The sequence below is a fragment of the Protopterus annectens genome, chromosome 4.part0 (assembly GCF_019279795.1).
Source record: "Protopterus annectens isolate FY-2018-M chromosome 4.part0, PAN1.0, whole genome shotgun sequence".
Taxonomy (NCBI): Eukaryota; Metazoa; Chordata; order Ceratodontiformes; family Protopteridae; genus Protopterus; species Protopterus annectens.
Window position 1 is genome coordinate 1424559121 of NC_056733.1, and position 18739 is coordinate 1424577859.

The window sequence follows — 18739 nt, forward strand, 5'->3', positions numbered from 1 at the left end:
AAAGCTACTGCAGCAGCACCATGCCTAACTAATGATGACTGTAAATTACCGGATGAAATGTAGTGACTTTTATTCAAATATTGTTTCAAACCGGGCCCTTCTTTAAGCCATAAAATCTAATTCAAAATACACAAAAAAAAGTCAAGTGTACTAGGGTGCAGTATGTAGTTTTGTGTTTTCTTTGCTTTAATTTACAATAAAAACAGTCTTAATTTTACACTTGGCTTGTGTGTGGTATGCAGGTTTTTTTAGTTTTCTTTCAGAATAATCATGGTCGGTTTATGAATTTTTTTTAAATTTTTTTTTAAATAACAAGTATCTGTTTAATGAGTAGTATGTTTTTTATTCCTTTAAAGTTTACTTACTGTTACAACTGAGTAATGTGTTTTTCTGCAGTAATGCTTCAATTCATTTAAATTGTTGGGTTTTCAGTATGCTGTAATGTCACAATGTTGCACCCATAACTGTAATACTGCATTCTCCTTTAACACCTCTGGTGATACCGTGGTGGGGGTGTGGCCAGTGTCATACTGGCCACACATCCATGTCCCTCTTTGGCCTTGTTAAAAGGTGGCAACCCTAACACACATACGTGTATATATGTGTGTGTATACGCAATTTATGTTATACTAATGCATTCCTGCAAAATCGTTTTTGCTTAACTGCTAAAAAGTTTTGCAAAACTTGACCCCATTCCCGATTACGTTTAAATACAATCTAAATAAAAAATGTCTTTAGACCCCTTCCCGATTACGTTTAAATCTAACTAAAAATGTCTTTAGAACAGACACGTAAACAATGTAAATATTTATTTAATCTCAAAACATCGAAAAGTTATAAATGTAACAATTTCTTTTGACTCAGAATGTTGGGAAAATGCTAAGAAGGAAGTATTTAATAACGAAAAGGATGGCAATTTGCATATATGCACCCTCCAAGATCCACAAGGAAACTGAAGAAAACATTTGGGTTTTTCAGATGCACATTTTCGAATTTACATTTCAGCAACTCCAAAACAAACGTATACTCATCCAATATATGCAATACATAGACATCTACCATTTCATACTGTAATTTATGTTGTGTCATTTATGGAATGAACACATTTTTACTTGTTAGCTTTGGCAGTACCTATAACAAACGCGGTAAATATAAAGTACAAGTTACTCTGCGCCATAAAAACAAAATTAACAAAACAGCATACTCCATATAAACCATTACATCTCTATACTAATGAGACTAAATAAAAAACTGAAGACACGATATGTCAACAAAGACCACCAAACTCTAGCAAGTACTTTTATTAAAAAAATATCGCCTTCAAGAAATGCATTTCCCAGTTGCAAAGCTACGTTACCGAAGGACATGGCTAAAGAGAAATCATCCCATCAAAAAGTGTTACAAGTGCAGTGCATATTATAAACAGAATGAGTAGTCCTCCTGAAAACTACCTTTGTTATTCCGTTTCGTACCTTTACAAAACAACGTCGCTCCTAAAAATATGCACACATGCGCGCAGAAACCAAATGAAAGAAAACCTTCATCTGAATCATTCGAGCACAAAACCCCATAAGCAGCTAAATAGCAACGCACGTACCTGTCGAGCACTTTACAAGACTGTTCCTATAAACAAGTGATACTTTGTAACAACAGGTGCGCGTTCCATTATTTTCTCGGTGCGCGAGAAGCACAATGAGCTACCCTGTCGCGTTTCTTCTAGTCCAGCTTAATACACATTAAACTTTCTTTGCTGTACGATACCCAAACAATACGCAACAAGGACAAGCTTAAGTAGATTCAATTACCAAAAAAAAGTGTCTGCCTTGACGTCCTTAAGGTTGCTAGCTTCACATTCCTAAAAGAATGGGAACGGCAAGACAGAAACAAACCAATCAAGCAGCACGAGGCAGCAATGGGGCGGGGCTATTCAGCAACATCTTGGCACTCTTGGTAACAGGACGTTGAAGTACTAAATAGGGGTCCGGGTGAGTGTTCCCTTGTACCGTACATACGGGTAAGGCTGCAATTGTACTCAACACGGAATGTCAAAATGTTCCCTTTCCCCTGGAGTTCAATGTTTCAGAAGCCAGCACGGCCGCTTGTTCATTTTTTCATAGTACGTTTTGTGCCGCGCTTCCATTCTTGTGGCACATGATTATTTATTGTTCTGTATTCTTTCTTGTAGACTATTTGCTGCGCCCTCTAAAGGGCGGACTTTGTTTTTGTGTAGCTCTTGTCTGAATGAAATAGCAACCTGTAGCCTTCTTACAAACTATAATGTTTAGTTTATAAAGCAGCACGACTTCGTTTTGTTTCAACTACTTGTAAAATTAAAATGATTGCAGGTAGCGCAGTACACCTCATGACATTTAGGTAAATCAACATCGAGAAAAAACTGTCAGGGCTGTTATATCAGTTTTTTTTTAAAACTGAATTAAGAATGGTTTCAGGTATATGTCAATTGACTGTTTCCCTATATGCAACCTAGAAAACCCTGCATGTTCGTCTGTTTTTTTCAGCTGAGTGGGAAAACTATTTCAAACATTGCCCGGATACAAGTCATCAAGATAAAACAATGTAATCTCGAAGCAATTGTTACAAAGCAAAATAAGTTACGACACTCCCATACAACAACTGCCTTGTTGGTCTTTTATCTAAAGATACAGCACTAAGATTATACAGAGCCTATTTAACAACCACAATTACTTTAAACCAGTAATTAATGTACATTACAGTGCTTAAGTATGCTCTGTTTTTTCAAGTAAATACCATTCTAATGTGCAGTGTATAAAAAATCCTGGGATTACAAGGATAATCGTGGTGGTTTAGTTACTTATTAAGCATTTTTAAGAAAAACTCCACTCTCAAACTACAAAAATATCTCCCTTTTCAACAAGTACTGATATTCTGTGCCATACAAGTGCATAAGAATCTTTGTTAACGTTTCATAACATATTTTAATTTATTTGATCCCAAAACGTCTGTCAAAGCTCCTGCCATAATCGACAGCATACCTCTCAGCTGTCCTTATTTTCTCAAAATATCCATATTTTCAGTCTGTTCCTCGTAACATTTGTGGTTTTCTGGTAAATCATTGCGGACTGAAATTACTTAATATTGAGAGACATCTGAGTTTCACATATATCCTTAAGAAAATGCAAAATATGTTATTCTATCAACTCTCTACATCTGTAAGATAAATATTTATAATCTGTACCTGATTTTGGACTTTTGCCCCCCCCCCCCATTATTTTGGCTTTGTGTTGAGTTTAAGAGGTATGGGTGGCAGTGCTGTGACTTAATAACTTCATAGGTTCGTAGCCACTCCCACTAGAAGTTGTCTCAGTACCCCACTGGATCCCATGACCATGAAGTATGCTAAATGAAACCTGTCTTGTTTAAATGAAACTGAATAAAACAGCAGAAATTTCTGAAGTAGCCAGACCTGTGATACTTAACTGCCAGACATTCCTCCATACTCTTTCTGAGGTGTCATACAGCCTTATTTATTCATCTTTAGCAAAAAGTTGTAACTCACAAGTAGATGGCATGGTACAGTATTCATTTTATTTTTAGACTGTATTTAGAGTGAGTATAACAGCAACGTGTCAATGGCCAAAACTGAGAGTACTTATTAATTTGTTTATGTGGTATTGCAATCAATTTTTAATCGCCCCTGATTTTCCCTCATATTTTAAGGAAGGTCCTCATAAAATCTGGAGTTGCTGGCATGTTGCTGAGGACTGCATTTATTAAATAATAAGACAATTGAGTTGTAGACTTCATATCCTTCAGAAAAGCATTGTATTATTATTATTGTCATCATCATCCTTGAACAAAACCAGTTATTGTAGCAACATTCTAAGTACATAAGGACAATATTTAAAATCTGTTCCAATTTCAGACGTTGTCCTTTATATCATCACATTGCCAAAGTGGTTAGGAGGACCTTCTACATTGCCCACCTGATTATGAATATCAGACCAATGATTGAGTACAATGCCCCATTGAATGACAAGGCCATGTCCAACCCGGAATTAATGGGATGCATTCATCACCCAGAGACTCCCTATGCAATCTTGACCAGTGGATGGGATGAACCTGAACCTATTTTCTGGTCTTGTCCCTGATTTATGTGCTAAAGGCTGAGGGATAATGTATGCAGTACAACTAAATCATCCATGTTTTTCACATAAAGATTTAGCCAAAAACAAACTCTTTGGACTGTTTAATTTTATATATTAATATTTGCATTTTACTGATCTCATCAAAGGAATTCAAGATGCTAAACTAAAGTCTGTCTCGCCTATGTCACACAGACTACCATTACTTTCTGAAACAACATGAGATATGAACAGGAACCAAAGTAGGACTTTCAGGACTTCTAGCGGGGGAAAAACAATGGGAGTGAAGAAATTACAAGATACTGAAAGAATTCTGCGTACTAAATAACATCTAGGGGACAACATAAGGAGAAAAACCTTTGGGATGAGGAATATTACTGTACATAGTGGTATTTCCCTCTAGCCAGGTTAAGTGATCTGGACCAAAGAGACGTTCAGCTATATAAAATACATCAGAGGTACATGTAATGGGTGCAAGAAATGGTAGGTTTATGTTATTACTGAGTGTGTGAACACTGACAGGTTGATATTTCTTGAAAAAACTTGTTAGCTGGTTTCAAAATTGGATATAAATGTTACGACTCCTCAGGGACACTGCTATTGAGTTAATATGCAAGTTCTAAAGCTGAGAATCACAGACAGGGACACTGCTATTGAGTTAATATGCTTTAAATTCTAAAGCTGAGAATCACAGTCATTGTGGATGAGTCTATGTGAGTTGTGGTGGAATGTTGCATTGTCAGAGTTTTTTTTGGTAGCTATTTGCCCATGTTGCCCAGCAAGTATATGACCCTCTCCTGTTCAGCCTATTAGTTCCCTATCATCCACGTAACCATCAGGAGTCATTTGTAAGTTTTCTGCTTTTCCCCAACCTTATTTTGTGTGTGCATTTGGTGAAGTGACAGGGAGGGGATGTGTAATGGGTTGACTCTGGTGGTTACCCCTTACTTCTACAAAGGGTGTTTCCTCCAAGTAGTCCTGCTTCTCTTCTGCAGCAAAAATGCTGATCTATCTGGTCTCCATCACAGCAATTTCACTGCTATGTGTGCCTCCAAGTGAAAACCAGACTTCATCCTTAGTGAGGGAGAGGCAAGCAGGCCATACCCTTTCCCTATAAACTCTCCTTGCTTTGCTCCTTCAGTGCCAAGGCCAATAACTGAAATATAGTCAGAGTTCTGTGCATCTGTGCAACACAGCCAGGCTTGTATTATCAGATTTTGGACTTAGTTTTTATTTGTTTATATATTATTGACTGGATTAGTCCTGCCTTGACCTATTTTCAAGGCACGTGTAAGGTGGTATTCAAACTGATGATGGGAAATTTGGCTAAGACTGTGCAGAAAGTTCCGTCCACTGCAACAGGGATTGATGGTGTAATTTCCTGCTGATGTACTGGTTGTAAGCACCATGGTTGTTGCTGTTTCAGCATCAGATTCATAAACCATGGTAGTAGATATTGATCGTTCTGAATTTTGCATTATGGAAGTGTAAAGTGAGCTCCCTGACTCAGTGTGGGGGATGGGGAGGCATTGGGTGGATAAGCTTGGTAAAACATTGTTTTGTCTTCTGATTATGATCAGGAGTTGCTTTAGTCTCAAAAAGCCATTTCTGCCTCAAAGCAACCAACCAGAGAAAAGTCTTCTGGTGCTGCTGATTTTGCGTCTTTTACTGCAGGGAGTGTCCTCCTGGCATTTCTATGCAGCTATTAAGGCAAGTAAGTGTGTCTTGCATACACACAGAGCTTATGTAATTGCAGACCAGGAAAAGTTATGGACTGTGGTAAGACTCTTTCAAAAAAAAAAAAAAGAATGGCTTCATCTCTTGATAGGTACATGGTTTGAGGCAGTGTCATAAAACCATTTCATATTATTTTGCAGATCTCTCTGATTTAGACTATGTGATTCATTTGGGAACTGAATCATTCATGAACATTTCCTTCATGTTCCCTCATTTCACCAGTAAATTCATAAGTATGTTTCACATCAAAGCTCAGTTTAAATCTCAGTGAGAACCTGAAAGAAAATCAACTAGAAAAGATGAAGAGAAAACATCGACTGGGAAGAATCCTGCAGCTGTTTAGCAAAAAACAGTTCAAGCTTCAGCTTTGGTACAAGAGATGGCTTTCAGTAATTTAGGGGAAAAAATCAAATGTACTCCGAGGTGATTAAAATAAATGAAACGGTGCCAAAGTATATCATCTCAAATAACAAAAGGCTGGAGAAAATAGAAACGCTAACTAGCTATTCCGATGAACTGATAAAAATGCAAAAATCAGAGGATGAAATGAAGAAATGTCTGGCTGAGTACGAGACCTTTCAAGAAGGGCTGTTTCAAAAATTGTAGAGTTAGACGATAGAACATGCAGAGAAAACCTGTAATTTTCTGATGTACCAGAGAAACTGGAAGAAACAGACTGTATTCATTTTTATAAAAGCACAAAGTAGCAATTGGACTAGTGTTCCACAGCAGGATTTGATAATTGAAAGGGCACATTGAATGTATGCTCCAAAAATAGCCATAAGAAAGCAGTAAGACCTGTATTAGTAAAGATGCAATATCATACCAGCAGAAAGAGTTGAACCTGATAAAACTGTGGCAGAAGGGAAAAATATTAAAAATTGGAGACATCAGAGTGTTTGTGGAAAATTATTATTCACTGTACACCAGGCAGAAAAGAAGCAAAGTTATCCCAGCAATCAGGGCATGTCAAAAGGCATGTGTGAGATTCAACTGTTGTATCCAGTTGTCTTCAGAATATTTTACTGGAAGATTCTGGCCTTTAATAAAATTTTTCTTGACACACTAAACTCCCCTAGTTCCCCTAACAAAAATAAGAGTCAAAACTCTTTCTGCCCCTGGCTCACACAAGCCACCAGAACCCTCATGACTCAGTGTGATTGTGCCTCGAGAAAATGGAATAAATCCAAATCTCTCCAAAAATACAGGGAGTTTCCTAACATAACCAAAAGAAATTTCATCTTAGACAAACAAAACTGTTTTAACACTCCACTCAGCAACCTATACTCCAATCCAAAAAAAGTCTGGCAAACTGTAAAAAAGTTGCTACATCCTGGGTCCCCTCCACCATCAAACCCCTGTCCTAATAGCTCTGCTTCTGAAACTGCCTCAGTCTTAAATTCCTTATTCATTAACTCTATTCATAACCTTACAAAAAAAATAATATTGCAACACCCTCACCCCCTACCACTATCCATTCATCCAATTTTACTCTTATACTAGTCCCACAACTTATATTAAGTCCCTTCTCTCAAAACGTAAAACTTGCTCTCCATCATCAGATAACCTACCTCCTCAAGTCCTAAAAAATGCTGCAAATTCTATTGCTGTCCCTATCTCCATTCTGATCAACAGATCCAGAAAGGAAAATATTGTTCCTGACATCTGGAAAAAGTTCTATATCATACCTCTACATAAAGGTGGAAGCGAAACAGACCCTTCCAGTTCTGGAGCCATCTATATACTATCTCTGCTATCAAAAATTCTTCAAAAGTCCATTCACCGACAACTCCTTGATTACCTAGTTAAAGAAAACCTTCTAACCCCCACACAACATGGCTTTCACCCTAAATACAGCACAACTACTGCTCTAATATCCTTTACTAGCACAATAGATACATCCTGTGATAACATGCTCGTCTCTTGTTTTTTTTTTTGATTTATCCAAAACCTTTGACACTGTCTTTCATAGCTTACTCCTAGCTAAGCTAGCATCTCTCAACCTCTCTAACTCTTCTCTCTCTCTCTCTCTCTTGGTTCTCTAGATACCTTAATAACAGATTCCAAGCTGTGAAATGGCAATCTAACCTCTCCTACTTTCTACTTGTTCACACAGGGGTACCCCAAGGCTCCATCCTTGGACCCCTTCTGTTTAACATCTTCATCAATAACCTTCACTCTGCTTGTTCACTCTCAGCTGTTATTCAATATGCTGATGATTCCACAATCATCTCCTGCTCCAAATATATCAACTCACCTTCAAACCCTTACCCAAGAGTCTCTTTACTCTATTGAAAACTGGCTTAACTCGAACCAACTTATACTAAACCCCCAAGAAAACAAAACATCTTCTGTTCCTTCCAAAATCCATGCAACATCACAAATACATCCTCTCAGTGTCTTCTCTAAACAATACAATCACCTCTGCTGAATCTCACACTGAACTCCTCAGTGTCATAATTGATGACCACCTAAGGTTTGATCTACATATTCAGCAATGCATAAAAAAACACACCAAAATTAGGCCTCCTATACAGACACAAAAAATTCCTCACTAATGCCTCAAGACTGCCTAGCACAAGCCCTCCAACTACTAACTCTGCTCTACTCTATGCTGCCCCCTTACTCACATCCATCCAATATAATCTCGTAACTAAATTAGAACATACTTACAACAAAGTTGGAAGGTCTGCTGCCAACTTACATTATCACACTCATCACTGTATAACCATAAGAAACCTTCATTGCCTTGAATTCTAACACCAACTTCTACTCCCCCAACTGTTCCTAGCTCATTCAGTCTTACACATGCCATCATCTTGCCCATCCATCTCAACTCTCATCCAATCACATGTCCCAAACAGTGCACTTCGCAACTCACTACAGCACCAGTTACAAGTCAGCAAATGCAATACTAATATTGGTAAACTACTCTGTAGTCATTCTGTAGCCTATGCATGGAATAAGTTGCCTCTAAATGTCAGAAGTATTACAAACCTCAACTCCTTTAAATCTGTCTTAAAAATAGGTTCCTTTCATCCTGGACTTACCATTGTAATGACCCACCATAATTACACTGCTCTCTGCCTTCTAGCTACCACCTGGTTAGCCTTCTTCACTAAATTAGTGTCTCAAGCAAAAGTTTTTCTTCCCCAGAATTCAACTATTCTCTCCTCTTTTGTCTTTCTTTCAAACTACACTTTTTAAAACTCTTGGCCCGTCCATCTTCTCTGAGTTTTATTTTCTGCTGATAGACTGTTTGCTAACTTGCTACCATTGTCAAACAGAAACATGTTGCAAACCTGTTACTCTCTCTATTGTAGTCTTGGATCTCACTTTTGTATTCTCATCAATAACTATTTTTTGAACGATTGATTTTGTAACTTGAACTAGTGATATTTTGAACTTGTCTTATCTTTTGTAAATTGATACTGTTATTTTAAATTGCACTTTTGTTGGTCATTTCTGGAGCTTTTCTCCTCAGGTCTCTGCTGAATATGGGCTTCTGCTCAGATGGACTAACCTAGTTAACAAATGTCAAATAAATAAATAAAATATATTTTTTAAACCAAACAGGCTAAGGAGGAAGTAAAAGTTTACTCAACAAAACGTGAACCATCAAACAAAAGGGTACTTTGCTTCTCATTCTTCTGACAATAAAATTCTTAGAGAGACTTTGCTGGTTAAACTGTTTCCATTGTTCCAAAGGAAAAATTCTCAAGATACAGAAAAAAATCACAGTAATTGACTAGAAGAATCAGGAGTAACTTGGATTTGAACCAGAGTCTGGTGTTGGGAGATGGAAATGAACAAGAAGAAGATTAGCAACACTGAAATTAGTGGATAAATGTAAGATTGGTGTTGCAAGAAAAAATGGCTGAGAAAGACTGGAATTTTGTTGGCTTTGCTAAATGTGTGGGTGGACTGTTAGCATATACACCTCTTTATGTCATTAATGTTTAGAAAGACACTAAAAGGGAAAAAGTAGCCAAGTAAAACAATTTGTGTTCTTAAAGGTATAAGTATCTGTAGAAAACATTTCATGATAAAAACTGCATGTTGTATAGTAAAACTATTTTGTGTAGTATGTAGTAAGGATATTTTAAATGTGTGTGGGGTGGAGGAGTATTTTCAATGACTGTTGCAATTTTTTTAAAGATATTAAAGTAAATATATGTTTAGTTGTAAGAAATAAAGGCTTTACAGTGTAACAAGAGAAGAAAGGTTGGACAAAAGCAAGTTTAAGTTAATGCTGTGATCATGGTCTGCTGGGGTGGGATGTAATGCATGATTATAATATACATAGAATTAAGATCATTTCTATTATTTATTCAGAGAGGAATGTCTAAATTAGTGCTCCTTAATCTATAAACATGCATTTTTGGTAAGCAAATATGCTTGAAAAATAAGACAAAATTGTGAAAGCCATGAAAAATGCTAAGTGTTTTACATCTGCAATTACATTACCTTGCTTTTCCCATTAGCAAATGTTCAGTGGTAGTCAAGAAGTCTGTGGCTGAAGGTAGTTATACATTCTGTTCTGAGTGAAATTGACAGAGATTTCTTCATGCATCTGAGAGTTGTTAGCCTTTTTTTCTCATTGCTGGCTATGTTTCCATGGAGATGATCTGTCTGCAGATGCAAGCAATACTGATATTTCTTTGCTGAGGTAAATGCAAAATATAAAGGTACAAGGGCAAGTAGTTCAGTGAAAACTAAAGTCTGAAATTATTGGAAGTTAATAATTGATAGCAGTTTTCCTAGTAGCCTTAATAATTTAATGCATTTAACAAAAGAGTGTACAATTTAGTTTTATTTAAAGACAGCCAATGCACTTTTTCTTAGAACTAAAACTTAACGTTTTCTAAAAGTGTGCAATCTGCTTTTCACATCTGGGAGGGAAACAAAAATAAGAAAAGAACACACACACCAACTAATGTAAGTGGGAACACAGGCTATAACATGCACTTCGGCATGGGTAACCTTACTTTTAGGTTAAGTAATGCGTGTGGGTGTAGCTGTCGATTTGGGAAATTGATCCTATATGGAAGATTATACATTTCATTTATTAAAGATGTACATAGTTTTGTATGCATTATCTAAGTTAATAGGTCGTGGGGTGTTCTGAAAATGTATTTAGTTATTTTTGTTTGAGGGTTCTCATTAAAACAAAAAGTCTTGAAAAATGTGATATAGGTTCAAATGGACATGAGCAGAAACAACTGTATAAAAATCAGCCTGCTAAATATCAATGTTTGCATGTAACACAAAACTTGGAAATATACTTTCAAAAATGTCATATGTAATATATATGTGTGTATATATATATATATAGAGAGAGAGAGAGATAAAAAGGAAATAATACTGAATTATATTAAGAAATACAGAGAGAAAATAGCAATGCTGCAAAACATCTAGAAATAAATGAGCATGTGAATTTGATAAAGAAAGGATTTCAGGATGAATATTCAGAAGTATATCAGGGATGAAGCAAAGGGGAGTAATTATACTAACTGCTAGAGGGTCTTCAGTAGAAGTGATAGTGGAGAAAAAAGACAATGGTAGATTTGTGGTAGTAAGGGGTTATTAACAAGGGAGGACTATTACACTGGCATATATTCTTAATCTACCAAAAACTGCTATTATGGAGCTTAAGAAAATTTTGGAAGAAATAATCACCTTTCAGCAGGGAATATTATAGGTGGGAGCTGGAACTTTATTTGCAACAGGGGAGGGAAATTAGCTCAAATGGTAGAGCGCTTCCTTAGCATGCGAGAGGTAGTGGAATCAATGCCCACATTCTCCAAGTATTTGTGTCATGCTACACAACATCATCCTGAGGAAACAACTTCAACAGGATCAGCAAGGGGAATGGCCACACATCCTACCACCAATGCCAAGGTCACCTCAGTCACAGGCAGATGAGGAGTCCGAGGGGAAACAACTAGCTGCTGTGGGTGTAGACAGATGTAAGAGTGCCCAGTATGCCCTTGGATTGGCTAAGACACAACGCATAGCACACACACACACCACCCTGGGGCCTAAAACCTTTCTCCTACACACATACATATAGTAACATTGATGCCAGGCAGTTCACACAACCTTTACCTCACCACATATTGGCTGTGTACTGCTTGGAAATTATGCAGAACTTATTAGGGAAGATAAAAGTTTCTTCAGAAGTTATAGCTAGTGAGGGGACAAAATGAAAATAGAGTTTAAAAATAAGATAGAACTAAAACAGAAAGAGATATGGTTAAGAACAGAAATTATTGAGAGTGGCTGACAAAGGTTAAAGTATCACAGAATAAGGAGAAGCTCACAGAAGAAGGAAGAAGAGGTGCAACCCCAGAGTGCTAAAGTGAAAATAAGGGATTATCTGGATAATATGCATGAATCTAGAAAGATTGCTGTTACGCCACTATTTTTTGATAATAACTCCAAAGCCCAATAACTTTTAGCACAACTACTTAAGCAACACAAAGTAGAAAGGGTTATCATCAAACTTAGGAAGCCTATAACAAGAAAAATAACTACTCTAGAGATATTAAAGATGTTTCAGAAATTTTCTGAAAATTTGTGTAAAGCAGAAAAATGAGAAGAAAAAATGTGGAAGTCAACAAAGACCACATTGGAAATATTTATGGGAAATGTAATTATGCCAAGGTTAGGGGCAGATGATGCTCAACAACCAAGAGCTCAGACAGGAGAAGATGAGATGTATAATCATTCTGCAAGAAAGTCATCAGGAACACATGGACATTTCCAAATTAGAAGGGAAGAAAGTGATAAAGTTCTAGAAGGTTTTAACAGTATTTTAAAAGGAGGGGAAGCACCAACATCTTGGAAGGAAGCTGTGGTGTCTCTAATACTTAAAGAGGGTAAAGACCCGTCAGACCTAGCTTTATATAAACCCATTTTAATTTTAAATCATGATTATAATGTGATTATGTCTATACTAACTAAAAGAATGTCAGAGGTGTTACCAAGATTGATAATTATAGATCAGTGTGGTTTTGTGGAGGGGAGGCAAACATTTGATAACATTAATAGAACAATGATGATACCAAGGGAAGCAGGATATAAGAAAATACCCCTGTTGTTGGTGGGTCTTGATGTAGAGAAAGTATTCAAAAGAGTAATCTGAGATTGTATACACAAGGCAATGGAAGTATTTGCATTCCCTTATACAATAATAAAGTTAATTAGGAGGATTTATGAAGGATCAGAGGCAAGAATTAAAGTATGGCGGTTCCTCTCTGATAAATTGTCTCTGAACAGAATAACTAGGTAGGAGTTCCCTCATTCCCTTTTGCTATTTACTTTGTATTTAAAGCCATTGACAAAGAAAATAAGGGACTTAGAAATCCAAGGAAATAACTTGTATAGTAATCAAGAAACATTTTTTTTGCATCTGATAAATCCAGAAAATGACATCTCAGTGTTGTAGAACATTCTGAGATGGATGCTGAGATGATGATTTTATTTTGACTTTATTAAATTATCTCTTAAGACAGGCAAACATGCATTTATATAAAAGATAACAAACCGTATATACACACTCCCGGTTGCAAACATATGTATACATAACATATATCCTTTTGTATATATATAATCAGTTCAACATTATATAAATTGATCAATTCTTATCTTCCCTTAAACATTACTTCTCCTCCAAAACACTATTCTGTATTTGTTGTTCCCACAATTTCCATTTTTTCTATGGAAGTTCCATAAAAAGGTCCCACTTTTGCTACTTTTATCTCTGTTACAATATTTGCTACTTCAAATACAGTTGACTTATACTTTGATTTCTGTTTCCTAGTAATTGCTGTTTTGGCAGACACCACAATTAAGCTTAATAAGGTTTTATTATGTTTAAGAAGTTCAGATCCTGCATCGCAGCTCAAAAAAATATTTAGTTATACCTATTTGCTCACCCAATATTTTTGACAAGAGTATTCTTTAGGAAATTTTTAAAGTCTATCCACTCATTACACTCCCAAAACATACGTTTCCAGTTACCTGTGTCTTCCCTATCACATCTCCAATAGCTGCCATCCACTTGAGAAAAAAAAACTTTAGGGTCTGCTTGAGGTATAAAAATAAAAGATAATACAAAAACTGAGAAGCTATAAGCTTTTATTTACGGATATGGATAGTAAGATGCAAGCAGTGGAAATGTTTTTAGCCCCTTTAGTTTTTATATACAGATGAAGCATTTTTTTTATCAACCAGAGGAGAAGCTGTGGCCAGTACTTAATACAGAGTTGAAGGAATTTATCTGGGAGGGAAAGATACCACAGTTAAGTGGGATAAGTTGATCTTTCCAAAAGTACAAGGTGGTTTAGAATTACTTGATTTGAAGGGATATTCTAGAGCTACACAGTTAAGGCTCATATACATAACACAAATGGAGGGTTATAATTCAAAGTGGAAAGGGATGATGAAGCAGGAATTAAATTCAATAAATTAGGAAATAGTGAAATTTTAGATAAAGATCCTTAAGGATAATAATAGCAGTCATACTGAATATTATTAATTATAAAGCAGCAGAAAGTATTCTAAGAACTAAGCAAACAGAATAGGGAGAAATATTTTGCAGATATGGATGGCTGCAAGTAAAATACAGAACATAAGCAAGAGGGGGCTGGAATTTACTAGAAAACAACTGGAAAAGGAATCAATATATTGGGAACAATTAATTAGAGGGAAAGGTAACATAGTGGCCAATAAGTCATTTGGGATTGCAGTCTAGCAACAGCTTTTCATATCAGGGAGTTATATCGGAGTAGAGGCAAAGGAAAAGGGACAGGGGACTCATAAGTGAAAGATCTGCTCTGGTATAGATTTTTTGAATCTAGAACAAAAGCTACTGTTACAAAGGGGATAATTAATAGTACTTTAATATTGCACAATAACTATAAGAATCAATCACAGGTTAGAAAAGATTGGAAAGAGAGACTGGATAAGCAATGTACAAGGGAACAATGGGAGAAGATATGTATGGTTCTCAAGCATGCAACAAAGTCCAGAAGGTTTAGCATTTTTGTTTGGAAGTGCATGCACAGGTATTTTTATATCCCAAACAGACTCCAAAGGATTTTACCTCTGATTGATGGCAAATGTTGGAGGTATAATGGGGAAGAAAGAAGAAGCGGGAAAGATATGCTTTGGGAGTGTAATGAGTTGGCAGATTTTTAACAATACTTTACAGAGTACTCTGTCAGAAATATTGGGGTAAGCAAATTATTTTGTTGAGATGGGACACAGGATCTGAATTGCCTAGACATAGTAAGACCTTGTTAAGTTTAATTCTGATTCTTAATTTAATAGAAAATGTAAATCAGCATCTAAACCAACTATATTTGAAGTATTGTATATTGAAACGGAGATAAAAGAACTGGAAGTGGGATCTGTAGAAAATGGAATGAGCAAATTACATAGTAATACAGACAGAGCTCCTTAGCCCCATATGAAAGCTCTCAGCTAGATGAATAAAATGCTGCTGACAGTATGTGTCTGACTTGAGTGTTTGCTGAGATATTCTAAGTTGTTTGCAAAATATTACAAACATGATAGTCACCGTGTTTACTGTGATTTTCAGTTTAAGAGTTAGAACCAAAAGAATACAACCACTGTAAAAATACTTTGTGCTGAAGAGTTTGTCATTTCTACTTCTTTCATAACCCCTGTGGTTCCAGAGATATAAACATTTGTTTCAAATGTGAGGACATAATTTGATTCTGTCAAAAGGTTTAGGCTCCGCCCATTGGAAGTTACAGTGCAAACTTCCTGAACTCCATCAGTGTGAATGAGTTAAAACAAGATGATAAATCCAGAGGTTATAAAACTTTACATTACCCGTTCCAATTAACATCCCCTTTCCATGCCACAGCTGTAGCACTTTTTACCCAGCCCCCCAACCGAATAATAGAAACACTATTTTTTTATTTCCCCCAAAACCTTGTATATAAAACTCCCATTTCTTTGGTACCACCTTATCAAAATATTGGTTCACATTCTCTTATGACATCATCCCATCATTTCCTTGTCATGACCAAAACACATGTACATTGCCTGCTCTAGCTTCAGCACATCTCCAGTAAGATTCATCTTCTGTCCCTGACAAGCTAGAAATCTGTAAGAGCGTTCTAAACCCCCTATGCAGCCATCTCATAAAATGGCCCCAGATCACGATAAAGACTTCAGGCCTGTCTTATTTTTGAAACAATCTGTCCACTGCTCTTCCATGAATTAAACACCCTCATTTTCATCCCATTTTTGTCTTAATGTTTTCATCTCTTTCCCATACCTATACATCACCAGCATACTGTATAATTGAGAGGATACAACTCTTCTTAGACTCCTATCTCCAGGAAAATCAGAGTTTGTCTACATGTGCCTTCCTCCCTATTCCTTTTGTCAATCTGTAAGATTTTTAATGGCTAATGTACAGCATGAATCAATTGGGCAAATTGTAGCCATGTCCTTTCCAGGTCTTAAAGTTAAGCCATTCATAAAATACTATTGAGACACCTTCAATCCTTTGTGCTAATTATCCTATGGTAACACCCCTGTCTCTCCAGTTTTTCAACAACAACACAGGTTAATCTAATATTTAGATGCTGTGATTGTTCCAAAATCCAATGCAGAGCAGCCATCCTGATATCCATTGTGATCCATTCATAGATCTTTATAGACGTTCCAACCACAGGAGCTCCCATACCTCAAGTCAGAAACATCCAGTTCAACAATAAACTTTCCCCTGCTTTGGTTTACAATTACTGCAGAAGCCATGGCATACAATTCAAAATCAGGTGTCCTCCATCCCCAGCTTTCCTAGGAAGTCTCCACGTTCCCTTTGCAATCCTTGCTCCTTTACCATGTGAAATAAAGTAGTCACACAGGGTCTGCATTTTCTGGATCCAATTAAAACCTACAGTTTATAGTGAAAACTGTCTATATGAGTAAATTGCCCTAGGGAAAACAATCACCTTAATTAAACTAATTCTTCCAACTAAGGTACATACTTTGTCCAACTATCTTGCTAACAGTGATGATAAATTAGTTGATTTAGTACCATATAATTACCATAGACAACTTCCCCTTCTGAGCTACTCAGTTTTAGCCCCAATATTCAGCTGTTCCTTTCCTTGCAATCCTACTTTCTACAATCAAACTAACCTCCCATACAACTCTAACCTATGCTGTTTTACCCAGTTGCTTTCAGGACCAGAATTTTTTTAAACTCTCCAAAAATTTTTATAACTTCAGTTAAGATTAAATCCAACCTATTTGATACCAACATACAATCATCTGCAAATAGACCCAAAAATTCTACTTTCATGGAATCCCTCTTAAATACCATTAAATCCATTTCACTAAAGTGTCCATAGCTATGAATCCATTACTTTTCTTATGCTTTATATGGAGTTGCTTTTAAATAAGCACATATTCATCTACCTCTTTTGTCCATTCAGCAACCTTGTTATGCTAAATAAGATCTTCATAAATACTTAAAAAATGCATTGATTTCTTTTTTAGGCTGTGTTACTATTGCTGTTTTGTTTCTCAGTTTTCTGTAACACTTTTCATTATCATCAGTGAATTGCCTGGTTTGTGCTTTTCATTTATATTTTTCTACAGATCTTTTAAGGTTTTCTGCTTGTGTTGATATTTCAGTTTATTATTGCAGCATGGCCTAGCCTTATGGTAGAAAATGTTCTAGGTTCTGAAGATTCTATGCAGTCTTTTTTCAGTCATGGCACCAGTGCATATGCCAGGAGTAACACATTTTTAGCGGAGACCTGTGCTACCAATTTAACTTGTCCTTTTCCATTGATGTAATTTTCTATATTAGTACCATCTTGGTGAGATTTTGTAAAACCAGAGGTCACTATGTGAATGTACTCACCAAGGCTTAGAATGAAGTCAGTCCCTGCAATTTTACTCTCCCTTTTTTGCTCACTCTACCTCTCCAACAGAATCACCACCATCACGCCTATGGATACTGAGGAAGGTAGACAGTTTAGAGAAGAAACATTTCATTAATTTTTAATAGTACTGAGAAAGGGGGTTGACCTGTACATTACCATGTTTTCAGTGAAAAGAATAATTGTGAGGTGAGCCTGAGCAGCAGGAAGAATGAGGGCATTAACCTCACCTTTGACGCATCTCTTGAATGAGATGGAATGAGCAGAATTTGGCGGGGATGGTTTTCACATAATAGCTTCTAGTGAGTAGAAAGCTGGAGACCCAGTATATTACTTCTGTGTTAAATCTCTTGAGGCTTAGACTGCACTGCAGCATTTGCTGGCTGACCTTATCAATGGCCTTGATAAGGTCAGCAAACATGATACTGGTGAATACATTTTATTTGTGCTATGTATTATGGGGATAGTCAGTCTTCACAGTTTATTACAGTGCTTCTGTCAGTCTAGAATCCATTTTAATAAATGAGCAGCATACCAAATTTCTTAATATATGTTTGACTGCAACTGCGATTTTCTAGGAGTTTTTGTGGAGCTGAATAGATAAAAATGGTTGGCAGTCAGCTGTTGAATGGTATCTATGTAACAAAACTGAGTTATCAAAATGTCTAATTGTACATAATCAAGACCAGAACATCAAAGCACCACTCCCGTGACTGGCCTGCACAGAAGCTGTAATGCATATAGACAGCAGGGCTTTCTCTATTTTATCCCAAACTTCTATCATTAGTGACTGTCATGAGTGATCATTTCATCATGACAGCCTACTGTGCACTTTATATGCAGGTGTGCTTCCACAAATATGCAGCTAGAACTTCGTAGCACCAACCAGCATCCAAAGTGTATGCCAGATTTTAGCACCTGCAACCCTCTACTTGCATGGGT

At 36.5% G+C, this 18739-nt stretch overlaps 1 protein-coding gene across 2 annotated transcripts in view; it reads right to left on the bottom strand.

Annotated features, from left to right (window-relative positions):
* The window catches only part of LOC122799887 (protein Shroom1-like), a 1099098-nt gene extending 1097081 nt beyond the window's left edge, over window positions 1-2017 (bottom strand). For both annotated transcript variants that reach the window (XM_044069259.1, XM_044069257.1), the window contains exon 1: window positions 1598-2017. The gene's annotated coding sequence lies outside the window, so the exon portion shown is untranslated. The remainder of the gene's footprint in view (window positions 1-1597) is intronic.
* Window positions 2018-18739: the final 16722 nt, after the last annotated feature.